This window comes from Galeopterus variegatus, unplaced genomic scaffold (genome assembly GCF_000696425.1).
Source record: "Galeopterus variegatus unplaced genomic scaffold, G_variegatus-3.0.2 Scaffold3416, whole genome shotgun sequence".
NCBI lineage: Eukaryota > Metazoa > Chordata > Mammalia > Dermoptera > Cynocephalidae > Galeopterus > Galeopterus variegatus.
Genome location: NW_007729527.1, coordinates 66,307 through 84,912, shown reverse-complemented (window position 1 = coordinate 84,912; position 18,606 = coordinate 66,307). Strand labels below are relative to the sequence as shown.

The following is an 18,606-nucleotide window of genomic DNA, read 5'->3' as shown; positions in this document are numbered from 1 at the left end:
AGAATCCAAAATTGCTACAACACATTGCATACAATATAGAAAATATTTTTCATACTCAAGGGGGTGGTGGTGTGAGAGTGTGGAAACCAGTCAATAAAAGCTAACTCTGAGGGCTGGCCCTGTGGCACACTCGGGAGACTGTGGTGCTGGGAGTGCAGCAACACTCCCGCCGTGGGTTCGGATCCTATATAGGAATGGCCGGTGCACTCACTGCCTGAGCGTGGTGCGGACAAGACCAAGCCAAGGGTTGCAATTCCCTTACCGGTCATGAAAAAGACAGAAAAAAAAAGCTAACTCTTGAGTGGGCTCAGACTTTACATCTAGTAGACAAAGAATTCGAAGCAGCTATTAAAAATATATTCAGAGAATTCAAGGAAAATATGCTAACAATGAATGCACACACACAAAAAAACCTCAACAGAGAAATGGGGAAAAAAGCAAATGGAAATGCTAGAGCTTGAAAATACACTAACTGAAGTGAAAATTTTATGGCATGGGCTTATTAGAGATGGCAGAAAAAGGAATCACTGAATATGATAGAACAATAGAAATTATCCAGTACAAAGAACAAAGAGAAAAACACCTCATGGTCAAACTGCCAAAAGCTAAACAAAAAAGCAAAGCAAAACAAACAAAAAGAAACAAAACACTTTTAAAGGAGCAAAAGAAAAGTGCTACATCATATACAGGGAACAATGATATGATTTATTGCTGACTTTTCACAGAAACAATAGAAGCCAAAAGTCTTTAGAAACAGTAGAAGCCAAATGACATGAGAATGACATATCCAAAGTGCTGAAAGAAAAAAAAAATCTATAACTAGTGAAACTGTCTTTCAAAACTGAAGACAAAAGTGGCTGGCTGATATTCATGGGAGTGAACTAAAAATTCCAATCCAAAGTCAGAAATTGTTAGGCCAAAAAAACCCACACAAAACAAAAAAACGAGATATGCTGTCTACAAGAAATCACTTTAAGTTCAAAGACAAATAGGTTAATGTAAAACATACAGTGTAAAATATATTTATAGGATGCAAACATATAAACAGTAATCAGAAGGGAGCTGAGTGATTTTTATTATTAAAATAAGACTTAAGAAAATGACTCTATTCTGTTCCATTGGCATATGTGTCTGTTTTTATGCCAATACCATGCTGCTTTGACTACTGTAGCTTTTGCAGTAGATTTTGAAATCAGGTAATGTGATCTTCCAGCTTTGTACTTTTGCTCAAGATTGCTTTGTCTATTTAGGGTCTTTTGTGGTTCTATATAAATTTTAGGAACTTTTCTATGTTGGTGAAAAATGTTATTGGAATTTTGATAGGGATTGTATTGAATCTGTACATTGCTTTTTAACAATATCAATTCTTCCAATCTATAACACAGAATATCTTTCTATTTATTGCATTTTCTTCAATTTCTTTCATCAGTGTTTTATAGTTTCCAGTATACAGTTATTTCATTTTTTTGATTAAATTTATTCCTAAAGATTTTTTTTCTGACAGCAATTGTAAGTGAGATTATTTTCTTGATTTTTTCAAATACTTTATTATGGTGTATAAAAACACTACTGATTTGCATATGCTGATTTTGTGTCCTGCTAGTTTATTTAATATTTTGATTGGGTTCTAACAGTTTTTTGGCAGAGTCATTAAGGTTTTCTATGTAGAAGATCACATCATTTGCAAACAGAGATAATATAACTTCTTCCTTTCTGATGCCTTTTGTTTATTTTTCTTGCCTAATTGCTCAGGCTAGGACTTCCAGTACTATGTTGAACAGAAGTGGTGAGAGTAGGCATCCTTGTCATGTTCCTGATCTGAGAGGGAAAGCTTTCAACTTTCCACTGTAGAGTATGATGTTAGCTGTGGGCTTGTTGTATATGGCTTTTGTTGTGGTACATTCCCCCTGTATTAGTCTGTTTCTGTTGCTTATAGCAAAATATCTGGAATTAGGTAAATTAAAAGAAAATAAAATTTATTGCTCACAGGAAAGCCTTCCTTTCCTGGAGGCTAGGAAGTCCAAAGTCCAGGGAATACCTATGGTAAGGGCCTTCTTTGGTGGTAACTTTGGCAATGCAGGGTCTCACATGGTAAGAATGGCAGAGGAGAGAAAGAGAGAGACTCTCCTGTGCTCTCCTTTAAAGCCCTCAGAACCATGCCCATGACCACCATTGTTAATCCATTCATTAGGGCATGGTCCTACAATCTAATTCCCTTTTCAAAGCCCCACCTTTAATTTACCATAATCGGATTTCCCACCCTCTTAACAATCCTCTTAACAATTACAGTGGGGATCAAGCTTCCAATACATAAAACTTGGGGGACACAATTCAATCCATATCACCTTCTATAGTCAATTTGTTGAGTGTTTTTAACCATGAAAGGATGTTGAATTTTGTCAAATGCTTTTTCTGCATCTATTGAGATGGTCATATGATTTTTGTCATTCATTCTGTTAATATGATGTATCATATTTACTGATTTGCACATGTCACACCATCCTTGCATTCCAGGGATAAATCTCACTTGATCATGGTGAGTGATCCTTTTAATGTGCTGTTGAATTTGGTTTGCTAGCATTTTGTTGAGAATTTTTGCATCTATGTTCATTGGGGATATTGAAACAGAATAGAGAGCCCAGAAGTAAATCCACACATTTATTTTCAGCAAAGATGACAAGAACACACAATGGGGACAGGATAGTCTTGTCAATAAATGGTGTCAGGGGATAAAGGCAAGAATCAGAGCACACCCGGGGTCCTTAGGCAGGAGCCAAGGGCAGCCCCCTCCTCCATGAAATAGACATATTGCATGCCAAAAACACCACTTCCTCATGGGAGGCCCACCACAGCCACTGCCATAGCCACAGCTGCCACAAAAGTGGCTCAATGCCACAGCAGTAGCCACGGCTACCGTGCAGGCAGCCCACCAGATACCTGACTGCAATGACACAAAGAGAGTCACCAGTGGAAACTGGAAAAAGAAGAGGATGTCTCTCGTCGAAGCCCACTCCAACATAATAGAAGCAGCAACTGCTCTACCATGCCCCTGCTTTATTTCTGATTTTAGTAATTTCTGTCTTCTCTCCTTTTTTCTTGGTCAGTCTAGATAAAGGTTTGCAAATTTTGTTTATCATTTTAAAGATCAAAAAAAAAAAAAGACTTAAGCAGTCTACAAAGCATCATCGATGTAAATATTTTAATCAAACATTAACTTTACATAATTATTTTAGGGTATAGTAATCTTTATGTATATTGCATAATTCGTTAAATATGTAACTACCATTCATTTTCTTTGACAGTCTTTGTTATGCGAGATTGAAATCAAGCATAAAACTCGTTACTCATATATTCTAAGTTTTTTTCCTTACTTTATTTTCTGCATCAGTTTTGAATTTTCTGATATTAAAAACATTTTTGTTTTCAAGAACTCATCAAAATACGTTTCTATATTATTAAATAAAATTAAAAATATTTTTAATTAAAAGAAAATACTAAGGAACAATAAAAGAGAATATGTACCCAAAACAAAAACCAAAAAACAAAACAAACAAAGTGGTGTTGGGAAAACTGGATTTCCACATGCAGAAGAATGAAATTAGATATTTCACACCATATACAAAAATCAACTCAAAACGGATTAAAGACTTCAATGTAAGACGTGAAACTATAAAATTACTCGAAGAAAATACACAGGAAAAGTTTTATAACATTGGCTTAGACAATGATTTTTTGGATGCGACTTCCAAAGCATGGGCAACAAAAGCCAAAATGGGCAAATGGCATTATCTCAAACTAAAAAGCTGCTGCACAGCAAAGGAAACAACAGAGTGAAGAGACAGCTTACAGAATGGGAGAGAAAATATTTGTAACCCATACATCTAATAAGGAGTTAATATGCTATTTTAGTTCATTTGGGCTGCAATAACAAAATACCTTAGACTGGGTAGTTTATAAACGATAAAAATTTCTTGCTCCACAGCTCATGAAGCTGGGAAGTTCAAGATCAGGGCACCAGCAGATGCAGTGTTTGGTGTGGGCCTGTGCCTCACAGATGGTGCTGGCTATGGGTCCTCACATGATGGAAGGGGGTGAAGAAACTCCCTTGGGCTCTTTCATAAGGGCACTAATCCCATTCAGGAGGACCTGCCGAAGGCCCCGCCTTTTAAGCCTATTGCATTGGAGATTAAATTTCAACATGTGAATTTGGGAGGAGACAAACATTCAGACCACAGCATTCTGCCCCTGGCTCCCCAATGTTCATGTCCTTTTCACATGCGAAATACATTCATTCCATCCCAGTAGACCCCAAAGTCTTAACGCATTTCAGCCTCAAATCAAAAGTCTAAAGTCCAAAGTCTCATCTAAATATCATCTGTTCAAAAATGGGTGAGACTCAAGGTATGATTCATCCTGAGGTGAACTTCTCTCCAGCTGTGAACCTGTGAAATCAAACAAGTTATGTGATTCCAAAATACAATGGTGGGGCAGGCACAGGACAGACATTTCCATTCCAGAAGGGAGAAGAAGAGGGTAACTGGTCCCAAATATGTCCAAAACCCAATAGGACAAACAACCTTAAATCTTAAGGCTTGACGCCCTGGGGCCAACATAGGGACCTGGGGTATGGATCTGGGGACTAGGCCTCCTCCCACAACTAGGCACCCCGTGCCAACACCTTGGGGCCTGCCCTGGCACCTGGGGCATGGAGAAGGGGACTGGTTCCCCCCTCCCACAACCAGGCGCATTATGCCAGTGTCTTGGGGCATGCCTAGGGACCCAGGGTAAGGAGCCGGGGACTGGACCCCCCTCCCACAACCAGGCACACTGTGCCAGCACCTCAGAACCCACTTGGGGACCCAGGGCATGGAACTGGGGATCGGACACTCTCCACAACCAGGCACACTGCCAGCACCATGGAGCAGGCCAAAAACATCCCTTCCATGTGGGTGGTGCACCACAGCTACCACGATAACCATGGCTGCCGTGAAGGCGGCTAGATGCCACAACTACCACACAGATGGTCCACCAGCCACTGGAGTGAGTTGACACAAGGAGAGTCACTAGCAGAGATAAAGAAAGGAGGAGGATGTCTGTCTCCACAGAGCCCATTTCATAGTGACGGAAGAGACATCTGCTCTACGATAGTATGGGGGGACCTGATTATGCCTCTGTTAGTAATATTGATTTGATCAACATATCTCAGTGTTGAACCCCCAAAATATGTATAATCAATTTTGATCCAATAAAAATTAAAAAAAAAATCTTTAGGCTTGACAATGATCTTCTTTGACTTGATGTTTTGGGCAGCCCTGCCCCCATGGCTTCGCTGGACACAGACCCACAGTACAGCTCTCCTGGGCTGCAGTTGCATGCTGTGGCAACTGTTTTGGGGTCTTGGGGGTAGCCCTGCTCCCACAGCTCCACCAGATGCTGCCCTAGGGAGGTTCTCTGCAGTGGCCTCGTTCAATGGCTCCTTAGGCATTTCCTTAGTGGGGCCCTCTTTGTCATGTATCCAAAGGAAATGAAATCAGTATGTCAGGGTGGTATCTGCACTCCCATGTTCACTGCAGAATTATTCACAATAGCCAAGATAGGCAATCAACCTAAGTGTCCTATAGAAGCAGAAAGCAGACCAGTGTTTGCCTGGAGTGGGGCAAAGGTCTGGACTGAATGCAAGGAAGCATGAAGGAAATTTGGGGGTAATGAAAGATTTCTAAAACTTGATTGTGTTGGCGATTGTATGACAGCTTACATTTATCAAAACTCATTGAACTTAGTCTGTTTAGTGTGTATATTATACCTCAATAAAGCTGTTAAAATAATCTAACCTGACCTACAAGCCCTGTGTAATAGATCCTGTCTACTTCTCTTGCCATCTAACCCTTTCCTTTCACTCGTTATAATCTGGCCTTGCTGCTCTTCTGGTTCCTGTAACTCAGCAGCAAGCTCTTTACCACTTAGGGCCTTTGCTTAAGCATCGTCCTTTGCCTGGGACCCTCTCTTACTCCACTGTTCACTTAACTCCCTGCCATTCTCCTTCTCTCCTTCAGGTCTCAGCTTAAGTATTACTTCCTTAGAGATACCTTCTCTGATCCCCCTTCTATGCTCTTTCCTGGCTCCCTACACTGTCCTTCAAAGTATGTATTATGATTTGTAATTAAATAGTGATTTGTCTTTATTAATTCAGTGACAATCTATTGACCCTTACTTTGTGTCACAAACTGGGTGGGGGGCTGGGGATTCAATTGTGTGCACAATGTTTAAGTATTACTTCCTAAGAGATACCTTCTCTGATCCCCCTTCTATGCTCTTTCCTGGCTCCCTACACTGTCCTTCAAAGTATGTATTATAATTTGTAATTAAATAGTGATTTGTCTTTATTAATTCAGTGACAATCTATTGACCCTTACTTTGTGTCACAAACTGGGTGGGGGGCTGGGGATTCAATTGTGTGCACAATGGATATGGCTTTCTCCTCCTCCTGGAGCCTTCAGTGGGTGTTTTTTTGGCAGCTGGCCTGTACAGGGATCTGAACCTGTGACCTTGGTGTTATAAGGCTGTGCTCTAACCAACTGAGCTTACTGGGATTGTTTGTTTAGTGACTGTCCACCACCCTTAGTCCCCTACTACACTGTACGTGCCTCAAGGACAGGGACCATGCTAGTCTTGGCTGCTGGCACAGTGTGATGGGCACTTATTGGTAATTAATATTTATTGAATGAATGGACAAGTGGACAAGAGTTACACAGAGGCTACTCAGAGTTGGAGTCCTGAGGTTCAGGATTCTCCCTTGATGGCTATCAGTGGCCTGCAGTCTGGGAGAACTGCAAGTGTGGATCCACAAGTGTGTTGGCAGATTTCAGCTTCTGCGAGGTGGGTGGTATGTTAGTCAAAGTACACTGACTGCCATAACAAAGAATCCTCAAATTTCAGGGCCTTGACATAATGCAAATTTATTTCTTGCTACCGTTACATTCCTGTGTAGGCTGGGGGAGGGGACGCTGCTCCTAGGGGACTGGGCTCCTTCAGGTTTTTAGCTCCTCCCTCTTCTAGGTCCTCAGAGTCCTTTCCTTGCAGCTGGCAGGTGGGGAAAGAGCAAATGTGGAGGATTGTGCAGGAGAGTTTTTGGCTGTATCAGATTTTGCTGTTCAATAAACCACCCCAAACTTAGCACTTACTACAGTGAACATTTATTGTTTCTTGCAATCTTGTGGACTTGCTGGGTGGTTGTCCTGGTCTGGGCTGGTGGAGCTGGAGCTGGCTGGACTAGGATGGTCCTGCTCACATATCCAGGGCTGCAGCAGGGAAGGCTGGGCTTCTGCATATGTGAGCAAGACCATCCCTGACCTGGGCTGGTTCACACAGCGGAGAAGGGTTCCCAGCCACAAGAGAAGGCAAGCCCCTGGGGAAAAACTTGAAAACTCTTTCAAATTTCTGTTTCTGACACATTTACTATTATCCCATCAGCCAAAACAAATAACATGGTCAAACCCGGAATTGCTATGGGAGGAGACTACCCAAGGTGAAGAATCAGGAAGCAGAACCACGGAAGCCTAGGCCTAGCGGCATTGTGCATCAATCCTGTCCTCACCCCATTGCCAGACAGAGACGTGCTCCCCTGTGCAGAGGAGGATGGGAAGCGTCGGCTCACTCTGTGCCCAGGAGGAAAAGGCCATGGTGTTGATGAACACAACAGTTTCTACTGCAGGTGGTAAATTTTGAACAGTTTTTGTATTTCCTGCCACATCCTCCAGTAGGGATGTGAGGATGGCTATAGGTCCACCCAGGGTTTTGGAGTTTCCAGCAAAATGAATGAACACTGCTACGCAGTCACTCAGGGAACAGGCTCTTTCTCAAACGGGTAAAAACAATGGGTCTGACTCCCCACTTTCTCTTGGTTGGGGGGAATTTTCACCAGGGCATTTACTTTGGGCAGCTGTTCTTGGTGCTTGAGGGGATACTTTGGGCACTACTGGGTCCCACCCTGCGGTGTCTGCCTCTAGCACGTAGTCTTTGGCATCTTGGTGACCCTGCTTTAGCAAAGAACAGCTCTCTCAGTGCTCCTTCTCTGTGCCTATCTGAACCTTACAGCAGTATTCTGGGTCTTTTTCTGGTGTGTATGGAAGTTCCCCTTCTTAAACTTCTAGTGCTGGCTACTAAAAAGGCAACAATTTTATAAGAAAACTTAACCAAAGGGAAACACTGCTCAGAGCCACTCCTGTTTCTTTAGGCCTTCAAGCTACAAAGATGCAGGAAACTGTGCCCTTTGAGTATCCTCTGATGGTGAGGAAGAAACCTTCCAGTCTTTTCTGTCCACAGCAGAGGGAAATGACTTACTGCTCCCCCATCCCGCACAAAGATGGCAAAGCAAATTGGCCTCTGGGACATGGCTCACATACTCCACAAGCAAGTGCTTGGCTTACTACTTTTACAACTCTGTTCTTAAGTTGCCCCCAGGAAGTAAAGACCAGAAGTTAGCTTGACTTCTCCTATTCCCAGGTCCACAGCAAACTGATCTCCCTCTCCTTTCCTCATACGATTGAGAAAGCAAAGTAACTCAGAGCCCATCTGAGTTGTGCAAGATCTGCTTAATTTATCAGGCCCAGAGACATAAGCATGGAACTCCAGCCACATCCCCCTCACCCATGTCCGGGATAATGCAAAAAGGTATGTTTCAGCATATTCCAGGCCAGCTGCCACTACCAACGATTGTAAATTACCCAAAATATTATCACAGGTTGTACAATATAACCCTTTTTCTTTGACTTTCCTGGACTTTATGACACAAAGAGCAATGTAAAGCCAATCAGCAGCTCATGTTATTCTAGTGAACTGATGTAAATTTCTGGCAAACAACTTTGGAACTGCCCCTTTAAGATTCTCCTCTTTCCTTTAAAAACCCGTGTGTACCTGCTGCCAGGTGGAGCACATATCCAAGGCAATTTGGGTTTGTGTTTCCCAGGCTACAGTCCTAAACCTTGGACCAAATAAACTCAGTTTTATGTATTTTTGCCTCAGTTTCTTCCTTTAGGTTTACATTTCCTAAAATACGTACTGTGTAAAATTACCTGTTATAGGTTGAGTTTTGCCCACCCACCCCCACACCAAATTCTTATGTTGAAGTCCCAACCCCCAGCACCTCAGAATGTGACTGTATTTGGAGATGATGTCTTTAAAGGGGTGATTAAGTTGAAATCCAGTATGACTAGTGTTCCTTTGAGAAGAGGAGGTGGCACAGGGACAATGAGGTACAGAGGCAGCAAGAGCAGGGCTGTCTGCAAGCCGAGGAGAGAGGCCTTGGAGGACACCAGCCCTGCCTGTGCCTTGATCTCAGACTTCCAGCCTCCAGACTGTGAGACACTACATGTCTGTTGGCTAAGCACCCAATCTGGTGCTTTAGACAGCCCAAGCTGAATAATACCCGCCCCTCACATTCTCTGTCTCCCTGCCCTGCTTTATTTTTCATTCTAACTCGAATCACTACCTTGACTTGATTATTTGTTCATTTACTTGTTTGTTGTCTGTCCTCCCCCTGCCCCCCAGAACAAAGGTTCATGAAGGCAGAGACCCCATATGTGTGGGGCTTGTCCAAGACGTCAGTGCCAGGAACAGCACCCACACATGCTCAGCTCTCAAAAAGATCTGCCAAATGAACTGACTTGGAGTGGAGCCTTCTGCTTTGTAGCCAATAACCAGCTGCTTTTAAAGAAAATAAAATCTTGTAATGTCTCTAGTCCCCAAGAAGCAAATCCTGCCCTGGGCCAGCCCTGGAAGACCACCCAGGCTCTGGGTCTGAAGAAGGAGGTGGGACAACAAGACTTCCCCTGAATGCTGTGATGATGAGCGTGGTTCTGTGTTTCAGCATCTCGGAGCTGGAGCTCTTGATAACCTGGCCACCAGTTAAGGAGCAGGTGGGGGAGGCTGGAACCTCCGAGTCCTAATCGTGTAGGGTTTTACCCATGGAGTGTGTGTGTGTGTGTGAGGGGGCAAGTATGAAACAACAAATAAAGAGACAAAAATGGTTTAGACATAATCACCCAACAGATGAAAAAGGGCTCAGCTGGTACTTGGGCTTATGCGCAGCCAGGGTTGCTTGCTTTATAAAGTGTAAAAACAAATATGTGTCTTAACTCCATAATTCCAGCCAAGGCATTGGCATTTTGCATGTTCATCACTCTGGATACCACGCCTGTGATCCCACCAGCAGTCCTTGAGCTGATTAATTGAACTAACGCTCTGCCCTTGCTTGGATTAGTCTGACCCTTGTGATGAACTGTGCAGGTCTAAGCCCAAGTTTCTAAGGCTGAGATCCAGTACAGGTCCTAGGTGGCTGGTTATATTCAAATGACTTAGCATTAAGTTAAAAATTCAGTTCTTCTGTGGCTCTAGCTGTATTTCCAGTGCTCAGTAGCCCCATGTGGCTATTGGACAGTGCGGATGCAGAATATTTCCAGAACTACAGAAAGTTCTTGTAATTTCAGGGTAGAGAGCAGGCAGGGCTGGCAGAAATCACGTGCGGAATGTGGGACAGGTTGGCAGGGGAGCAGTCTGAGCTTGGAAAGACCCTCCAAGGGAGGTTCTGGCTCTCAGAAATGCTGGTTGGTTGTCTGTTTGCTTACTTTGTCATCAGCATGCAGGGGAAAGATCAGCTTTGATTGAGTTTCTGCTATGAGCCAAGCTCTAGGTATTTCAGATAAAAGCAGTACCCATAACAATTCTCTAAACTAAGTACTACCCCATTATTATGAGTGAGAAAACTGCATATCAGAGAAGTAACTTGCCCATCGCCAGCTAGTGAGTGACAGGGTCAGGATTTGAACTTGGGTTTAGTAAGTCCTGAGTCTTCCTGCCTTCTTGGATTCTGGACTCTGGCAGAAAATTGAGGGTGCAGAGGATAATTGCACTTCCTCTCTGGGCTTGCCTACCCTCCACCGGGTCCCCTCGTTCCCAGAGGCCACAGGGTCTCGTAGCAGGTGGGAAACCAGCAGGATCTAAGGTATGCATGCTGCTTTCCTGAGGCTTCTGGTTGTGAAGTACGAGCATTTTCATGTATCTCTGGAAAGGGACAAAGTCACCTATAACACAACAAAACATGTTGGTGTTGCAAACAGTGTGTTCTGGAGAAGAAAACCTCAAGCCAGCTCACCCAGCCCTGTGGTATCACAGCTCCTCTAGATGGAGGACTGTGACCCTCCACCTGGGACCACTGTGGTGTTCTTTGGGCTCCCAGATGATGGGGGCTTCCGCTGTGACAATTTGACTGGGGGTATGGATGACACTTTGTTGCCAGTGACTTGTGAGTAGCATCTAGGCCCTGGTTTTTCTGCCCTCAGTTTTTCTACTCATGAAATGAGAATAGAACTAGGTCATGTGGCAATCTGATTCACAAGTTATTTGTGAAGTCATCCTATATTTCAATCAGCTTATAAATTCTCTTTTAGAACATTTATTGTATGAATGTCTCTTTAAAGAGTTTCTTTTAATGAATAGGGATCTAAATTATAACTTTATTAGAAAATGTCTTTTTTATTTCTGGTGCTTTTGTGCGATTTTATGTAGTTCATTACCATATGTGCCTGTCACACAGATGCTGGTAGTCTTGGTTAGTCACGGCCAGAAGCGCTGTAAATAGCTGGCAGTACAGGGAAGCCCAGGGGAGAGATTTTAGGATTCAATAACTGGAGACCTTGGGTGCAGAACAGATTCTGCTCTGTCACAAAGCATAAAATCTGACCTCTCTTAGCTATCTTGGGTTGGGGAGTGTGGCTTGAGGCTAGAGGCCAGAGCAGCGCCCCCGTTCCCAAGTCCCATGTACAGAGAAGCACACAAAGCACAAATATACAGCGAATATATAGAATTACCACGAATAATGGATTACCACGAAGTGAACACATCCTAGCAACCACAGCCCAGGTCAAAAAAAGAAACGTTGTCCCAAGACGGCGAGACACCTTCCTGGGCCAGCTCTGCCCATCACCCTTCTTCCCTCCCTGGGAGCTCCCATCCTGACTTCTAACTCTGTAGATTAGTTTCACTTTATCTAAAAGGAATTATCTAGTATGTATTCTTTTACATTTAATTTCTTTAACTTAATATATGTTTGGGAGATTCATATTTTATATGTGACAGCAACTCACTCATTTTTATTGCTGTAGTATTCCACTGAGTGACTATAGCACGGTGTATCTGCAATCCTATTGATGAACATTCGGCTTGTTTCAGGTTGTGGGGTGTTATGAACAAGGCTGTTATGAACTTGTGTGTGCGTGTGTGTGTGTGTGTGTGTACACATCACGGAGTGTGCGTGTGCTCACCTCTTCTGAGACAGTTAGATCGAGTCACACTCTCACCAGGACTGTGACAGCCCCAGTGGCTCTCGTCCTTGGCAACACTTGCTATCATCACTCTTTACTCTGAGACATTTTAGCTATCGTTTTATATAACTGAGACTCATTGAAATCTGCCCACTCATTCACCACTTCCTTTGTCTTCCAGTCCTTGCTGCATTTTTTAGGCCTTTCTGAATTCGCTTTCCTTCTACATGAAGTCTATTTCTAAGAACTCCCTTCAATGAGGATCTCCTAGGAAGGAAAACAATTCGGACTTGCTCTGCTCCTGCCCTGAGAGGTCTCAGCTTAATGTGGGAGGGCTCCTATGTGAGTCCCGTCTCTGCCTCTGCGGGCTTTTTGTTCTTTAAACATCCTTTGCTTTCATTTTAATGGGTTCTTAGAAGGGACGAAGAAAAGCACATGCTCAGTCTACCATTTTGTTTCACACAGAACTTTGGTATTTAATTCCTCATAAATGCCTTTTCTTTCTTTATTTTATACTGAGTGTTCTATATTTATTATCCCATAAATATTTTGAATGTTATTTTCATAAATTTATACAGTTAGCACATAGACACCATTCAATGCAATTTTGTTGAATGAAGAAATGAATGAAGCAAAGTCTCTTGGTCAACTTTCTGAAGATATCTGGCTATTGAACAATTTCCCCCAAAATCCTTCTACATTTTAAGGAAAAAAATTGTTAAGGATATATATGTAGTGTTTGTTATAATTTCCCCACTTTCTAAAATTAAAATTTATCAAACAGCTGTATTTCAGGTGCTACATGTTTATTTTACTTATTCATCCATTGTACAGTTAGAAAACATTTTATTGATGCTTTGTAATTTACAAAGTGTTTCACAGATATTTCCTCATGCTTTCCACACAGCCTGTGAGGTAGGCAACGATTCTTAACTCCGTTTTACAAGCAGTGAAAGGGAAGTTTGGAGAGACCAAGGGACTAGACCAGCTTTCCTCAGAGCTGGCTGAGCCCCGCCCATTGAAAGCTCAAAGGCTTTCAGTGTTATTGTCCCTTGGTGCAGTACCCATAAGCCCATCTCATCAGCATTGTAGCCTACTTTTTAAATGTTTTATTGTCTTGGGTTGCTATTGCTGCATCTCTTCTATGATGTAGCACTGGTCATCATCTACTTATTTGTTGCAGGGGTCTTATCAGGAAAACAAACCTTTCCCATTATGTTATAGCTCCAGAAAGTAGTCTACATCGATCCAGGTGGTGACCCATGAGAACCACCTGTCCTCGCCTGAGTAAAGCTTCCTTGGCTTACTGTGGTACATCTGCCACCTTAAAACGGTGAGGACCACAACTTTCTAATGCTTGGAAAAAAAATTCAGAGGAATGGTTTTAAATGCAGAGTTTCTGTGGAATGGATGTGGCTCTTCTATTGACTTTTCTCAGCATAAAATCCTGGCATGTGGCCAGGAGGGTCTCTGCGCATCCCCGATACTGGCCCACTCACTGTCCTCGGACATCCCACCAGCTTTGGATCCAGGTTGAAAGTAACTTTGTCAATATGGCTATTCTGAAGATGCTGGTGAACCTATCTCCTTCTCTACTGGACAGACATCACATTGTCCTCTACTGCCATTGTCTTCTCTTTTCCTGTGTTGTCTCTCAGAGCACGTGCAGGCTCCTACATGTGCAACATAGCGTGTGTAACCATTACCAAGGGCTCAAAATATTTGCATCCAATAGTCACACAGCTTATTGAGACTGGTGATAAAAGATTTCTAATTTCTCCTTTTTCATCTCCCAAACTTTGTGGGATATTCTACCAAGGGCTCAAAATATTTGCATCCAATAGTCACACAGCTTATTGAGACTGGTGATAAAATATTTCTAATTTCTCCTTTTTCATCTCCCAAACTTTGTGGGATATTTGAATCACCCAGGGAAATTTAAAACTCAGTGCCCGAGCTACGCACCATACTATTTAAATCACGATTTCTGGGGGTGGGATGCATTATTGTTTAAAAGTCTCAGACTGTGCCAGTATGCAGCCAAGTTGGAGAATTAGTGTGGCCCTCACACCAGCAGCACCAGCACCATCTGGGAACCTGTTAGACTTGCACATTCTGGGGCCTCACCTTCCGAAGCAGACAATCTGGTGTGGGGCTCAGCAATCTGTTTTAATGCACCCTCTGGGTGGATCTAATGTTCCCTCAAGTCCGAGAACCACTGCAGAACTGCTCAAACCTTAATGTGTGTCATGTGGGGATCTTGCTAAAAGTCAGAGTCAAACTCAGTGGATCTGGGGTGGAGCTGGAATTCTTCATTTCTGACAAGCTCCCAGGTGCTGCTGGGAGGATCTGAGCTGAGTACCCGGGGCATACAGTAGTCAGTCTGATGCTTGGTGTACAGTAGATGCTTAATAAGTCCCTGTTGAATGAGATAAATATTTGGTGAATATGAGGATTAAGGTAATAGGGGACAGTGCCAATGCTTATGCATCATAAACGGTAAAAATGACCAGTGTGAACTTCTCTTTTTAGACAGTCTTAAAAGTCACTGGGAATGTTTTGAACAGCAGTCGCTTGTTACTGCAAAAGATTCAGCTGGTGAGTTACACGGGCTGGAAGGAATATACACTTTAACTCCTTGGACATTTGCAGTTCACTTGCTCATGGGGGATGGCGAGAAAAGTGGGATGGAGTGAAGCTTCCTTCGCCACATCAGTAGCAGTTTCTTAAGTTCTCCTGTGAACTCCATCATGCATACTTGATGACAATGTTCTTAAATAAAAATTCTCCTCATTTAGGAGTGGAATTGTATATGCATATTTCCTTCAGGCATACGCGAGTGTTGAAGGGGTGCGAAATACACAAGTTGTACTTTACTGCAAAAGTATAGTCAGGCAGCTGAACCTACAGAAATAGTTGAGCACAAATTGGTCACAAGGTGGCAGTATTGCTCAACAAAGATTCTGTATTTCTGGGGGCGAACCTGAAGTTTATAACCTGCTCTCCTCTAAATATGTACAATATATGTATAAATTACACTCTTTGTTCTTTTCTCTACCAGGACCCTAAAGCAATTACAAACATACCTAAGAAATATGTATGCATGAGATCTTTTAAAATGTCTGTTGACCGTTTTAAAATATATTTTTAAGAATTTTTTTTCTCTTTTGCAGTTTTTATGAGACTTTGGCAAATATTACCAAAGATAAAAAAGTGATCTTTTCCTGGAAGATGCTGTTCTTAATCAACAGTACTGGAACATTCAGGCTTGGAGATATTAACATGCTTAAGATTCAGGAGATTTTGTTCCCCAAGGAGAAATTGATCTGGGGGGTAACCTATTGGTTTAGTTGTCTCAGTTTCTTCTGAGTGGAAATTGTCACTAGTTAATAGACTGCTGAGGGCTCTCTGAGATCACGCTACCAATTTTCCCATGTCCACCTGGCATGTTTGAATTTTTCAGTGTTCCGGGCCCCAAGACATCCTCATGGGTATTGGTCTGAAGGAGTCTCCTGTTGTGTTGTTACATTCATTCAAATCTAAAGTGTATGGATTTCTCCACTGTCTCTTTTTAAGGCATCTTACCTAAAAATTGTTGAAATGCTGAGGATTTTCCTCCTCTACTGTGCTGTGTGTCTGCCGAGGCCCTTTGACAAGGTTTTCTTTCTGTGTTAACGGCCCGAGCCCCTGATGTGGCCTCATTTCCAGATTCCTGCCTTCCCTGCCCAGAAATGGCTCCCATTGTGACACCTTGTGCTCTGGGCCATCTTTGGAGAAACTGACCTCCAGGTCTCTTCTCTGGAACAACCAACTGTCTTGCGCCTACTGGGTTTCCTTCTGGGCAGCTTCTCCACCTCACCTGGCCATGTTTGCAAGCCTGCGAACCATTGGGGCCCAGTGGGCAGAGGCCCTCTGGCCCAGTTTCATTTGCAGCCTCTGCTGACTCCGGTGTGTGGATGGTGACAGGCCCAGGGTTCTCTCTGGGGCCTCCTTTTAGCCTGCTGTGACTGCTCTTCTTTGGACTGAAACCCAAGGACAGCTGGGAGCTAGGTTCTAGCAGACTGAATGTGGTCTCCAAGAAAGACAATCTGAAATCCAGGTGCTATGTCAGGAGGGGCTTCATATTGTTTCTTGGTATTTCTTTTTAAGAGACCGAGGAGATTCCTACATGTGCCAGGTGCTGTGACCAGCACTGTGGCCCCACAGAGGGATCAAGCAGCCCCTGCCTGCCCTACAGGACCGACAGTCACATAACAAACCCCATTATGACTCCTTGGTGGGCTACCAACCTGGCCTGGAGAGGTCAGATTCTAGCTGAGAAGAGAACTGGGGTCATCTTAGACTTTTGTGAACATACAGGACCTGGGCAAGGCCACCTGGCCTCTCGCTCTCATCCTGACAATGGCAGTGCCAGGCCGAGCTCCTTCCAGCTCCACAAAACCTGGGCCCAACCCCGGGGCTGAGAAGGCAGTGGGATCCACCAGGTGAAGCTGTGTGCTCATGGACTTGGGGGCTGTGTTCTCCAGATTTGCAACCTGGAAAGGGAATTGGATGTGTTCTGTTAGTTTACAGTGAGGTGGAAGAGATGTCGCAGGAATGCAGACTGCAGATCGTGTCTGTTGCAAGTATCAGATGTCTGACTTCAGAGGCAGCAACAACAGGAATGAGCAGTCATATATGTATATTTTAAATTAAGAGACTTTAGTTTTTAGAGCTGCTTTAGGTTCACAGCAAAATTGAGCAGAAGGTACAGAGATTTCCCATATACCCCCCATCACTCCCCACAGGCACAACCTTCCCCACTATCAACACCCCCCACCAGACTGGTCCATTTGTTACAGTGGATGAACCTACATTGGCATGTCATTGTCACCAGAGTCTGTAATTTATATCAGGGCTCACTCTTGGTGTTGCACATTCTGTGGGTTTGAACAAATGTATAATGACGTGTATCCACTGCTATAGTATCATACAGGGTAGTTTTATCGATGTAAAAATCCTATATGCTCTGCTTATTCATGCCTTTCTCCCCGGAACCCCTGGAAACCACTGCTCTTTTTACCATCTCCATAGTTTTTCCTTTTCCAGAATGTCGATGTTGAAGTCATAATGGGGAGCCTTTTCAGACTGTCTTCTTTCACTTAGCAGGATGCTTTTTAAGGTTCCTCCACGGGTCTTTCCATGGCTCGATAGCTCATTTCTTTTTCAGTGCTGAACAGTTGTAGAGTCCCACGTGTCAGGAGGTCTGGGTGGGCAGTCCTGGGCGCTGCAGGGCTCAGCAAGGTTATTAGGATCCAGCTCTGCAGTTCTTCCAGGTCCGCCTGCCTCACAGTTGCTTTATCCCTCACTTTGCTGTTTCTGCTGACTCTTGCTTGGGGTGGCTCATTTCTTCATTTTAAAAATATTTCTGGATCATGAGCTAATACGCATATGTCCATTTGTGGGAATCGTGGACAGCCTTGGTTGAGAACCTATTCCTTTTTATTTATTCCTGTGGGGTGCCCAGGAGATGTACCTACTTAGGACAAGTTCAGGTCAGTTTTCCAGAAAGTAACATAAACTTTCAGCTGCACTTCCAGGATGTACCTCCAAGACTGAGGCAGGAGGAAGGGTAAAGGGCAAAGGGGAAGGGTGTTGCTGGCCATGGTTGTCCTGTGTTTGCAGGAAAGCAAAAGATTTCCTGGAAGGCCAGAACTGGGTCATGTGGCCACCTCTGGATGGTGAAGGGGAAAGAGTGGTATCTGGTCTGGACTAACTGTGGCTCACCCTAGCAGTGGGCAGGGCTTACCCTCCACTGCTTCGGAACACACCGGTGGTCTGTTAGCAGAGAATGTGTGAATATGTGTGTGTGTGTATCTGGGCATGTGTTAGTGAGTGTATTTTTGACTGTTAGTAAGTGTGTGTATTGAATGGGTAGTAGGCAGGTCACGGAAGTTATCTGCCGACCACAAAGCCCAATACACGGACCATTTCCATGGCAAGAAACGGAACGAGCTTGTCAGGAAAGGTGGACCCCCCTTCCCTGGAGTTGTCTAAGCAGAGGTGGGTGCTGGCATGTTGGAGAGTAGAGGAGATTCAGGGGTCGGTGTGGGGGGAAGATGCCATTTAAGGTTAGTCGCCACATGAATGGTACAGGTACGGTTTGACCTGGTACAGGTGCAGGAGATGTCTGACCTGGGCATTGAGGCAGGAATACAATTTTTAGAAAGTAGCTGTCTTATTATATATGAACATCAAAGATTGTGAACTGTCCTTTAGTATCCATTTGTTCCATCTTCTACAGTAATTG

At 43.6% G+C, this 18,606-nt stretch overlaps 1 long non-coding RNA gene across 1 annotated transcript; it reads left to right on the top strand.

Annotated features, from left to right (window-relative positions):
- The first annotated feature begins 6,598 nt into the window (after positions 1 to 6,598).
- On the top strand, positions 6,599 to 9,009 carry LOC103600676. The gene is made up of 2 exons (XR_551401.1): positions 6,599 to 7,711; positions 8,234 to 9,009. It is a non-coding gene; the product is annotated as an uncharacterized LOC103600676 (long non-coding RNA).
- The last annotated feature ends 9,597 nt before the right edge of the window (positions 9,010 to 18,606 follow it).